Genomic DNA, 11,019 nt, shown 5'->3' with positions numbered 1-11,019 from the left:
TTTTGTCACTATAGTTTGCATTTTCTATTGTTTTATAACAATGTAACCATACAGTGTGTGCTCTTTATTTGGTCTGACTTTTTTCACTCAGCATAATTATTTTGAAATTCACTCACGTTGTTGGATGTATCAGTAATTCATTCCTTTTTGTTGCTGAGTAGTATCCTATAGTATCTATTTTTTATCCCTTCACTTGTCCCTTTTTTTGGTTTGCCCTCCTCTACTTGTCAAAATTTATACTTTCTCTGATTTTATTTTTATTTATTTATTTATTTATTTATTTATTTATTTATTTATTGAGACGGAGTATCGCTTTGTCTCCCATGCTAGAGTGCAGTGGTGTGACCTCGGCTCACTGCAATCTCTGCCTCCCAGGTTCAAGCAATTCTCCTGCCTCAGCCTCTCAAGTAGCTGGGATTACAGGCATCCACCACCATGCCAGGCTAATTTTTGTATTTTTAGTAGAGACACGGTTTCACCATGTTGGCCAGGCTGGTTTCAAACTCCTGACCTCAAATGATCTGCCCGTCTTAGCCTCCAAAAGTGCTGGGATTACAGGCATGAGCCACTACGCCCGGCCTTTTCTGATTTTCAGTTTCTGATTATGCCCTTGGCATTTACCCAGGTAGAGTGGACACCAGTGGTTTCTGACTGTCCTGCATCCCACCCCCCCGACTCCTGTTACTTCTGCTAGAAGCACCCACCAGTCCTTTGGACAACTGCGTCTTCCCCATTCCATGTAGTCTGGTGGGATACTTCTGATTAGCATGACCCAGGCCAATCAGAGTCTTTCTTGGAATTTTCTAAATGGACCTCCTTCCTCTTGGATTAGGTGTGATGTCAGAGCTGTCAGTGAACTTATAAAGAATGAGGTTGGCACATAGAAGCCCAGATGAGAGACAATCTTCCTGAATCTGACTGGTGATAAAGCCCACTCATCCCTGGCTTTCTGCATTTTAATTAAGTGGGTGCCCCGCATCCACCACCCTACTTATGGTAAGAGCACCTGTTTTTTGTTTTGGGAGGACCTCTCTTCCCATACTTTCAGCACATGTGATTCAGCTGAGGCAGACTCCACCCGTCTTTGGGGGTGAAGCATATGTCCAGGCCCTAGCCAATCACTCATCTGCCTTGACCACAGTGATAGTCAGTGATTTAAGCTGAGCTAGGTAAAGCTAATATTTGTGCTACTAAGGATGGTACTCCCTTTTTCCTGTGGGACTTGAACCTGGAAGCTTAGAGCTATAAATATTACAGACATCTTTTGACCTAATGGGTGGAGAGCCAAGGCCACCAAAAGCAGAACTGAAAGGAGAGAAACCAGGTTCTGATGACATTGGGACAGCTGTTGGCTAAGATGACCTTAAAGTCTGCGCCATCCCTAGTCTTTTTTTTTTTTTTTTCTTGAGATAGTCTTGCTCTGTCACCCGTGCTGGAGTACAGTGGCATGATCTCAGCTCACTGCAACCTCCACCTCCTGGGTTCAAGCAATTCTCCTGTCTTGGCCTCCCAAGTAGCTGGGACTACTGGCGCATGCCACCACACCCAGCTAATGTTTGTACTTTTAGTAGAGATGGGGTTTCACCATATTGGTCAGGCTGGTCTCGAACCCCTGACCTCAGGTGATCCACCCACCTCTGCTTTCCAAAGTGCTGGGAATTACAGGCGTGAGCCACCACACCCGGCCCCTAGTCTTTTCAATCACACAACAACAAAATCCCCTTTCTGTATAGTTTGAGTTGTTATTCATGTTGCAACAGAAAAACTTGAGATACAATGTGTTACATTCATTATCTCATTTAATCCTTACAACCTGGCAAGTAAACTGTTAACCCAGTTTTACATATGGAGAAACTCTTAGTTAAGTAATTTAGCAAAATCTCAAGGTAACAAAATCAGGACTCTCATCCAATCCAACTGATTGCAAAGCCCTATTACTATGCAATGTTGCTTCAGGGCCAGAACCCTGACCTGCTTAATTTATGCTTTTCTACTCTTTCTTTCTATTACATGAAGTTTAACACTAACAACATCTGCAGCTTTCTTATTGCTGAAATAAAACTTGTACAAGACTTAATTCTCCCTTTTCCCTGCTTCTTACCTTTTCTGTCTTCTTTCCCCTCTTCCTTGTTTTTTATTTTTCCATTTTTCCAATATCTATATTCCAAATATTTGCTCTAGTCTTCTTCACAGATCATATCAATTCTAGGATGGTTCTGGGAGTCATGTAGGCTTGGGCAAGGCAAAGTTAGTTTACTGAAATTTGCACTTCTGAACTGCTAATATTAGAAGACTACAAATCAGTCCTATCAGCTTACCTAAAAGCATATCACTGGGCCAGATTTCAAAGATGACAAACCATCCCTTCCTTCTCCCATTAAAAGGATGAAAAGGGCCGGGCACGGTGGCTCACGCCTGTAATCCCAGCACTTTGGGAGGCCAAGGCAGGTGGACCACCTGAGGTCAGGAGTTCGAGACCAGCCTTACCAACATGGAGAAACCCCCATCTCTACTAAAAATACAAAATTAGCCAGGCGTGGTGATGCACGCCTGTAATCCCAGCTACTTGAGAGGCTGAGGCAGAAGAATTGCTTAAACCTGGGAGGCGGAGGTTGCAGTGAGCTGAGATTACACCACTGCACTCCAGCCTGGGCAACAAGAGTGAAACTCTGTCTCAAAATAAATAAATAAATAAAAAGATGAAAAAAGGCCAGGCAAGGGGGCTCACGCCTATAATCCCAGCACTTTGGGAGGCCAAGGTGAGCGGATCATTTGAGGTCAGAAATTTGAGACCAGCCTGGCCAACATGGTGAAATCCCGCTTCTACCAAAAATTAGCTGTGTGTGGTGGCAGTTGCCTGTAATCCCAGCTACTTGGGAGGCTAATGAAGGAGAATCACTGGAACCCAGGTGGCGGAACTCGCAGTGAGCCGAGATCATGCCACTGCTCACCACCCTGGGTGACAGAGGGAGACTCCATGTCAAAAAAACAAAAACAAAAACATGAAAAGATGAAAAAAGATAATAATTCCCACAAGCCCCTGGGGAAATGGCCAATTGCCACCTTTTTCTTCTTAACCTGCTTAAGAAGGGAAAACCTATACTGCCCCAGTTCCCACTTTCCAACTTTTTTTTTTTAAAGCAAGACATTTATTAAAGCTTAAAGATGGCTTCATCATGCCTGTAATCACAGCACTTTGGGAGGCCGAGGCAGGTGGATCACTAGAGGTTAGGGGTTCGAGACCAGCCTGGCCAACATGGTGAAACACCGTCTCTACTAAAATACAAAAATTAGCCAGACATGGTGGCGGGCACCTGTAGTCCCAGCTCTCTCAAGGCTGAGGCAGGAGAATTGCTTGAACCTGGAAGGTGGAAGTTGCAGTGAGTTGAGATCGTGCCATTGCACTCCAGCCTGCGTAACAGAGCAAGACTCTATCTCAAAATCTCAAAACAAAACAAAAACAAAAAACGATGGCTTCATGTTGTGCTTCATTTTTTTCAAAAAGCTCAAATAAACTTTACATGTATTTTATTTGATTAAGGCCCACATCTGGTTTTTCTCAGAGACAGAACATCAATCTAGTTAAGAGGTATTAATATCACATTTAAAAAAGAAAAGAAGAAAAAACTAGTTAATCCCATCTTAATCTCATAATAGAGACGTGTATGCAGTCTTACTGGAAGCCTGGAAACTAACTCTCCCTGAGCATTTTGTCAGCAACTAGAGAAAAATTTCATTTTAAAATAAAATGTTTGAAAATTATGTCCTCCTTAACTGCCAAGATTGAGTTTGGTTCCTGGATTCATTTCCCTTGTAAGGACACATGACATCACTCTGCTGAAAGCTTTTTATAATGTTCCCTGGACTAGACCAAATGTCTCAGATGTTATTCATCCTCTAGGGTTAAATCTGGTACACCAAATTTGAAATTTTACATGTAAATAGGGAAGAAATTTCCCTCTCCAAATTTGTAACTTGTAAATCTATGGAGTTATTCTGATAATGATCTCAAATAGATCTGCTCTGTAAAATCTCTACAGTTAAGCTTTAAGTGACAGGGTACAACTGTATCATTATGCAATGGTACATAGCTGTTTTGTAGGTGTTGGGATGGTACAAAATATTAAAAATAAATGTTAAGGCCTGGCTAGATGTTTCATTTTTGAAGCAGGTTTTAAAAAGCCTTTGACAAAACTCTTTTCTTGCCTACAGCTTCATTTTTGCCAAAAGTAAAATTATTTTTCTCAAGTGATATTTGGGGGAAAATAGTTGATTGCTGTCCTTAGCTTAATTTGCTTTACTCTTCTTTGCAAACAAACAAACAAACAGACTTTCTATATGATTCAGCCTAGTAAAATAGGGAATGAATCCAGACAAAACGTGTTTTTTCTATTTGGTTGGTTATCTAATTTCTTTGAGAATTTTTAAGAAATATGAATTGATAATTAGAAATAGTCCAGAAATTCAGACATATGGAAAATTATTTTGTAAACAAAGCTATGTATTGACGTTGTATAGAGCAGTGGTTCTCAAACTTTATTGTGCAGCAGAATCTTAGTAGATCTTGGTAAACAGTTTGCTGGGCCCCACCCCGGAGTTTCTGATTCAGTTGGTCTGAAGTGGGAACTGAGAATTTGCATTTCTAAGAAATTCCGAGGTCTCATTGCTGAGAACCACTGATGTAGAGCAATTGAAAACCAGTTTAAGTGTTTCTTGTTTGTATCTTATCTGAATGTTTCATATTTGTTTCCCAGACAGTGTCATTTTCAGAATGTGAATCCCAGCCAAGATTTTCTGGACTTGTTACCTTTAACTCTCTTTGTCCAAAGTTCAATGACCTTCAAAATTTTCTCCCCTCAATATTTTTATATATGTCTCATGATACAGTTACTCTATGGTGAAAACATTTTGGGATATACTTGTTTCACTGGAAAGAAAATTATTTTTTAATCTCAGAACTTCTAAGAGCCTTAAATGTGTAAATGTATATTGTGAACTTCCAAAAGGGAGATAAAGTATGTGGCATTCCTCAAGTGGATTTGATATTGGAATTCTTCCTCAATCTTTTTCCTCCACTAAGCACTATGTATTATCTATTAATCACAGTTAGGGAAATAGTCTATGTAAATAATTTTATAATTTAACATGTTTTACAAGGTAAAAAAAAAAAAAAGCCTATATTATAACCTACGGAAAAAACAACTAACACGCTCACAACATTACATACAATTTTTTTTTTTTTTTTCAGACGGAGTCTTGCTGTCATCCAAGCTGGAGTACAGTGGTGTGATCTCAGCTCACTACAACCTCCACCTCCCGGGTTCAAGTGATTCTCTTGCCTCAGCCTACTGAGTAGCTGGGATTACAGGCTCCCACCACCACGCCTGGCTAATTTTTGTATTTTTAGTAGAGACGGGGTTTTGTTATTTTGGCCATCCTGGTCTCAAACTCATGAGCTCAAATGATTCGCCTGCCTCGATCTCCCAAAGTGCTGGGATTACAGGCGTGAGCTACCGCGCCTGGCTAAATTTTAAATCAGTTTAGAAAAGTAATTAAATAGGCCAGGGGGCTGGGTGCTGTGGCTCACATCTGTAATCCCAGCACTTTGGATCATTAGAGTTTATGAGTTCGAGACCAGCCTGGCCAACATTTCGAAACCCCGCCTCTACTAAAAATACAAAAATTAGCCGGGTGTGGTGACACAGGCCTGCAATCTCAGCTATTCCAGAGACTGAGGCAGGAGAATTGCTTGAACCTGGGAGACGGAGATTGCAGTGAGCCGAGATTGTGTCACTGCACTCCAGCCTGGGTGACAGAGCAAGACTCTGTCTAAAAATAAATAAATAAATAAAAATTTTAAAATAGATAAATAAATGGGCCAGGGGTGGTGGCTCCTGTCTGTAATCTCAGCACTTTGGGAGGTCGAGGTTGGAGGATTGTTTGATGTCAAGAGTTTAATACCAGCCCGGGCTGTCGGTATAGTGAGACTCCATCTCATTTAAATAAATAAATAAATAAATAATGAAATAAATATTGTGCAATCTGTAATTTTTTTTTTTTCATTGAAAGAACAAATCCTCTGGGCGCGGTGGCTCACGCCTGTAATTCCAAAATTTTGGGAGGTTGATGAGGGTGAATCATCTGAAGTCAGGGTTTGAGAGCAGCCTGGCCAACATGGTGAAACCCCGTCTCTACTAAAAACGTAAAAAATTAGCTGGGCGTGGTGGCGGATGCCTGTAATCCCAGCTACTTAGGAGGCTGAGGCAGGAGAATCGCTTGAACCTGGGAGACGGAGGTTGCAGTCAGCCGAGACCGCGCAACTGCACTCCAGCCTGGGCAACAAGAGCAAAATTCTGTCGAAAGAAAGAAAGAGAGAGGAAGAGAGGAAGGGAGGAAGGGAGGAAGGGAGGAAGGGAGGAAGGGAGGGAGTAAGGGAGGGAGGGAGGAGGGAAAGAAAGAAAAGAAAGAAAGAAAGAAAGAAAGAAAAAGAAAGAAAGAAAGAACGAACGAACGAACCAATCAATCAAATAATCACCTCAGTTTTCATTATGAATTTCCCTTTTTTTGTGGGGGGGGGGGGACGGTGTCTCACTCAGTCTTCCAGGTTGGCGTGCGGTGGCGCAATCTCAGTTCACCGCAAACTCCGTCTCCCAGGCTGAATGGATCCTCCCACCTCAGCCTCCCAATTACGAATTCTTTGTTATGCTAATGGCAGATGTAGAAAGAGGAGAGGGTGAGACAGAATAATCTTTTTATTTCTCATGGAGTAAATCTAATCTAATGATATGAAGGTATAAGTATTAATGCTGAAACTCAGAATGCCATTTCATAGACTCCCTTTTTTGGTGATTTTTTTGATATTTACTAAAGTACTAATTTAGATGAGGCAAGTATATGAAAATCCTTGCATATAAATAGGCTTTGTATAAATATCAGTGTTTCTGTTTAACTTAAAAAGAACTCTGAAAGTGATGCTACGTCTTGCTATATTATAAAGTTCCAAGTTTGACTTGAACAAATTTAAAAAGCCTCATTAACAGTGCTTTTAAACAAAGCGCACTTGTTCTAACGGAAAGCTTGTTATGTATATTTGCATTCTTGGTTGTAAACAAGTGTTAAATACGTGTAGAGCATAATTGTTGCTAATTTACGGGTCCTGGTAATTTTAGAGGCATGGGAGAAGCCTGATTGACACGATCGTTGGATATAACTGTAGATGCATTCAACTTTGCCCAACAAAATAAGAGAAAGATGTCAGCATACAACATTTTTAAGGGGGAAAGGATTCATCCCTAAATACAAAAAGATAATTCTCCGAAGTTCTCAGCACATACTGTGATTTGAAACTTCAATGCAGCTTCTACTTCCGGGTGTTAACATGGAAAAAAAATTTCTCACTTCACAGGACTTTTATGTGGTTTTTTTTTCTTGTTTATGTTGTCTACATCCGGTCCCTACTCTCTCCTTTCAATCCTCTCATTATCTCCCTCTAGGGGTTTAAGTTTGTTTTTACTTTATGCTTTTATCCTTATTAGTGGAAAGAAGTGGGTCAGTATTACTTTAGTTTGTCTTCACTGCCATTCTACTGTTCATTCCTGAACTAGCTTTTAGCCTCTGGGAAAGGAGAAAGTCAAAACAGTTGGAGAAACTGGGCCAACCTCTAGCGGCCCGCCTCCCCCAAGAAAACAAAACCTAACCCGTGCAACAGTAGTCCTTTCTGTTTTCATAGCACCTTGTATTTCTCCGCTCATGACGTTCAGATTTTTATGATAGCTGTTAATCACCTTTCATCCCAGCTAGACTCTCCGTCCTTACGGGACTCAGCATATTGCCGGGCACATGATAATATATACAAAACACTGTGCTGTAGTTTAAATGAATAGATGCGGTGTGTGTGCAAGACTGCGGCACTAGTACCCACGTACCCACATACAACAAAGGAGAAAAGTTGCAGCCATCAACATCTTTCAGTGTGGGTCTTTTGACATGGACTCTCTAGAAAGCCAGTGGAGAACCGTGGCATGGACACACCTTGTACAATAATTACTTGTATAACAGAAGCACGAGTTTTCGTTTGGCAGGGGGAAGTCGAGGGGCAGGGGGGAAGTTGGAGGGGCTGAATTATTCACATGATTTCTCCCCCAGTCGCTGCGGACAGGCACTATTCCGCTGGGGTCCTCTGGCCCCCTCCCGCCGTTCCCCCTACGCCCGCATTTAGGAGTCGGGAGTTTCCCGGGGACTCCCGCCCCGCCCTGCAGGCCCCTCCCCCGGCCGCCGGCCCCGCCCCCGCCTCCGCCGCCGCCGGCAGGGGTCGCGCTGCCCCCGGCGAGCGGCTCAGGCGGGGGTGGGGTAAGCTCCCGCGGCCGGTCGCTTTTCTCCGCCGCCGCTGGTTGGATCGTTTCAATAAAAGTCTTTTTTCTCTTGCGCTCGCTCTCCTCCGGGGAACAGGCGGAGGCGTCAATCCGCAGCCGCCGAGTGCGAAAGCGACGCACACGCAGGGAGCGAACGCGGCCGCCTGCAGTCTCCTGAGCTCCCCGCGGGCCGCCGCAGAGCCGCGGAGAATTAGGAGCCAGCGCCCGGCCGGACCGCCTCAGCCCGCCGTCGGCGCCCGCCCCGCTCGCGCCCGGCTGCTCCGAGGGGATTAGTGGGCCGTCCGCGCGGCTCGTCGGCGCGGGAGCCATGTTGACCGGGGGACTTGGCAACGCGTGAGACACCCGCGGCCCCTCCCGAGGCTCCGGACCCGCGGCGAGATCCGGAAGGCGGCTGTGGCGGCGGAGGCCTGCGCTCGGAGGCGCCTCACGTCTGCCGGCCGCTGGGACCCGGACCTGCATCCGGTCTCCGCGGGCGTCCGCGGAGTCGCTTCCCCCTGTGCCTCTCTTCGCCTCGACTCGGGACTCGCGGTCCCCGCTCTTGCTGGTGAGTTGGCAGCCGGCGTCCGCGCCGCGCTTTCCCTGGTGTCGGGTCGGCCCCGGGGCCGGGAGGCTGCGTGGGACAGAGGCGGGGGCGGGGGCGGGGGCGGGGGCTGCTGGGGGCGCGGGAGGCTCAGGCCCGGCCGGGAAGTTGAGCGAGGAGGCGCGGCGCGGGGGGCTGTTGTGCGCCTGTCATCCCTGGGGTCCACCGAGGACCCTGGGTCGCCCGGGGATTTCCGGGGCTCGGGTGGGGTGTGAGTGTCTGCGAGCTGCTTCTCGGCAGGCGCCGACAGATACAGACGCAGCCGCCTCCGGTGCTCGCTGCAGCTTTGGTCTGCGGGGGAGGCCGGTCTCCCCGCGAGGCGGAGGACGGGAAAGAGGCAGAAAGTCCCCCGAGACACAAAGGTCCCCCTTGGCGGGGGTGGAGCTGGAGGCGCGGACGACGCTGCCCGGGAGGGGAAGGAAGGGGCGCGGGTCCGCGGGAGGTGGGAGAGGAGGCGGCGGTCGCGGCGCCTGCAGCTTCTTGGAGACGCCGGGGCTATGCGCGGGTGGGGAGCGCGGAGGAGGAGGAGGAGGAGCCCGCGCGTGGGGAGTCGGCAGAGACAAAGATCAGGGCAGCCTCCTGCCGGCAGGTCACACCCCGGAGTGTTGGTCAGGAGCGGAGCTAGAGGGAATGTGGGAAACCCAGCAAAACGATGGGGAGGGAAAAATGCGGGGAGGAGGGTGCCTCGTGCTGTCGTCTTCGTCGCAGTTGCTTTTCTCAGCTTTTTTGTACGCGATGCTTTTGCTCCCCAACTCAGCTGGATAGCTCCAGATTCCCTCCCTCCTATCACCCCCACACTGCCACATTGACTCTCCTGTGGTTTTTCCCCTCATTCTCCCCCTTCTTTTCACCCACTCCTTTTCGGGTAAGCCGTATTTTGCTTTCAGCTTGGGGAACGTTTGTTAATGACAGGATGCCTGAGCTTGTTCTGACCCTGAACTGCCTTGAACTCCTCTCTCTTCCTCCCACCCTTTCCTTTTCTGGGATCTATAATGTCACATGGCCGTTAACAATTAGCTTTTCTTTTGCAAAAGTGACAAAAAGCATTTAGCTGAAATCTGTGGCTCTCGCCTCCTTTATATGAATATGTCCACCAAAGACACCTCGTTGGTCATGTTCTATCATCTCTTCGTCAAATTAGTATCAGGTCCTAACAGGTCACTTTCAACATAAAGAAGAGGCAAGTTTTGTTTTGAGACTTGATCATTCCTAGGGTGAGCAAAGTGTATTCCAGGCAGCCAGACCTTCAGTCACTTATCAGGAAATGCTTGACCTAAAGACAGACAATTCTTTCCCCAAACTTTGCTGTTTCTTTTTTGAGTCTTTGTTGAAAGATTTCTTTTAAAAGGCAAGTGTGAGAAGATCCCAGTAACAAATCTGACTTACTCTGTTTTAGACTTTCTTAACTCTTGGGCAGAAGAAAATGAATGGGATTTGAAGACCTTTGATACCTTGAGTAGACAAAGCTTCCCTTGAAACTAGAAATAAGACTAAACTAAATTTTAAGGGAAAAAATTTGCTAGTGGTTATATAATTGGTTTTGTTTCATTTTTTTTTTTTGGTGAGGTTTTGACATTTGTTAAACGTTGGGGTGTTGCTTTGTTAATGAAGTCATTTCAGTTTTTGCAACTCTGACATCTGCATGCTTCCATAAACAGTGAGTTGAAACAAAAGATAATGTGACTATATTTAAGGGATATTCCTTAAATTCTTTTTTATGTTATGAGAGAGAATGCTGGACTGTAAAGAATGTTACTTTATCTGGTAAACCGTCTCATAGGCCAGAAGCACCAACAGTTTGGTTGGCTTAAAAAAAACGCGAGTCTTTGAATTTAAGCTTATGTAAAATTACTATGCAGATATAGGTTATTTATTTTTACAGTGAAAATAAAACGCTATTGAGGTATACATGGAAAGAAAATAAAAGCAAAGCCTGTTTGATGTAGGGACGTTAATGTTAATATCACTGTACGAACAGTCATAGCTTGCTGCTCACTGCCATTAAAGGGTTGACATATAAACATTGTGGAAGAGATTTCAGTTTCAGGACTAGTGTCTGAATTATGG

At 45.2% G+C, this 11,019-nt stretch overlaps 1 protein-coding gene across 2 annotated transcripts in view; it reads left to right on the top strand.

Moving 5' to 3' along the window:
• Window positions 1-8,371: 8,371 nt before the first annotated feature.
• Window positions 8,372-11,019, top strand: part of CDK17 (cyclin dependent kinase 17) — a 116,686-nt gene continuing 114,038 nt past the window's right edge. Inside the window, exon 1 of one of the 2 annotated variants that reach the window (NM_001194763.2) lies at window positions 8,372-8,916. The gene's annotated coding sequence lies outside the window, so the exon portion shown is untranslated. The remainder of the gene's footprint in view (window positions 8,917-11,019) is intronic. The other variant, XM_015152479.3, reaches the window with a different exon arrangement.

Source organism: Macaca mulatta, chromosome 11, assembly GCF_049350105.2.
Source record: "Macaca mulatta isolate MMU2019108-1 chromosome 11, T2T-MMU8v2.0, whole genome shotgun sequence".
Lineage (NCBI taxonomy): Eukaryota > Metazoa > Chordata > Mammalia > Primates > Cercopithecidae > Macaca > Macaca mulatta.
The sequence above is the reverse complement of the archived record's forward strand: the minus strand, read 5'-3'. Positions and strand labels throughout refer to the sequence as shown.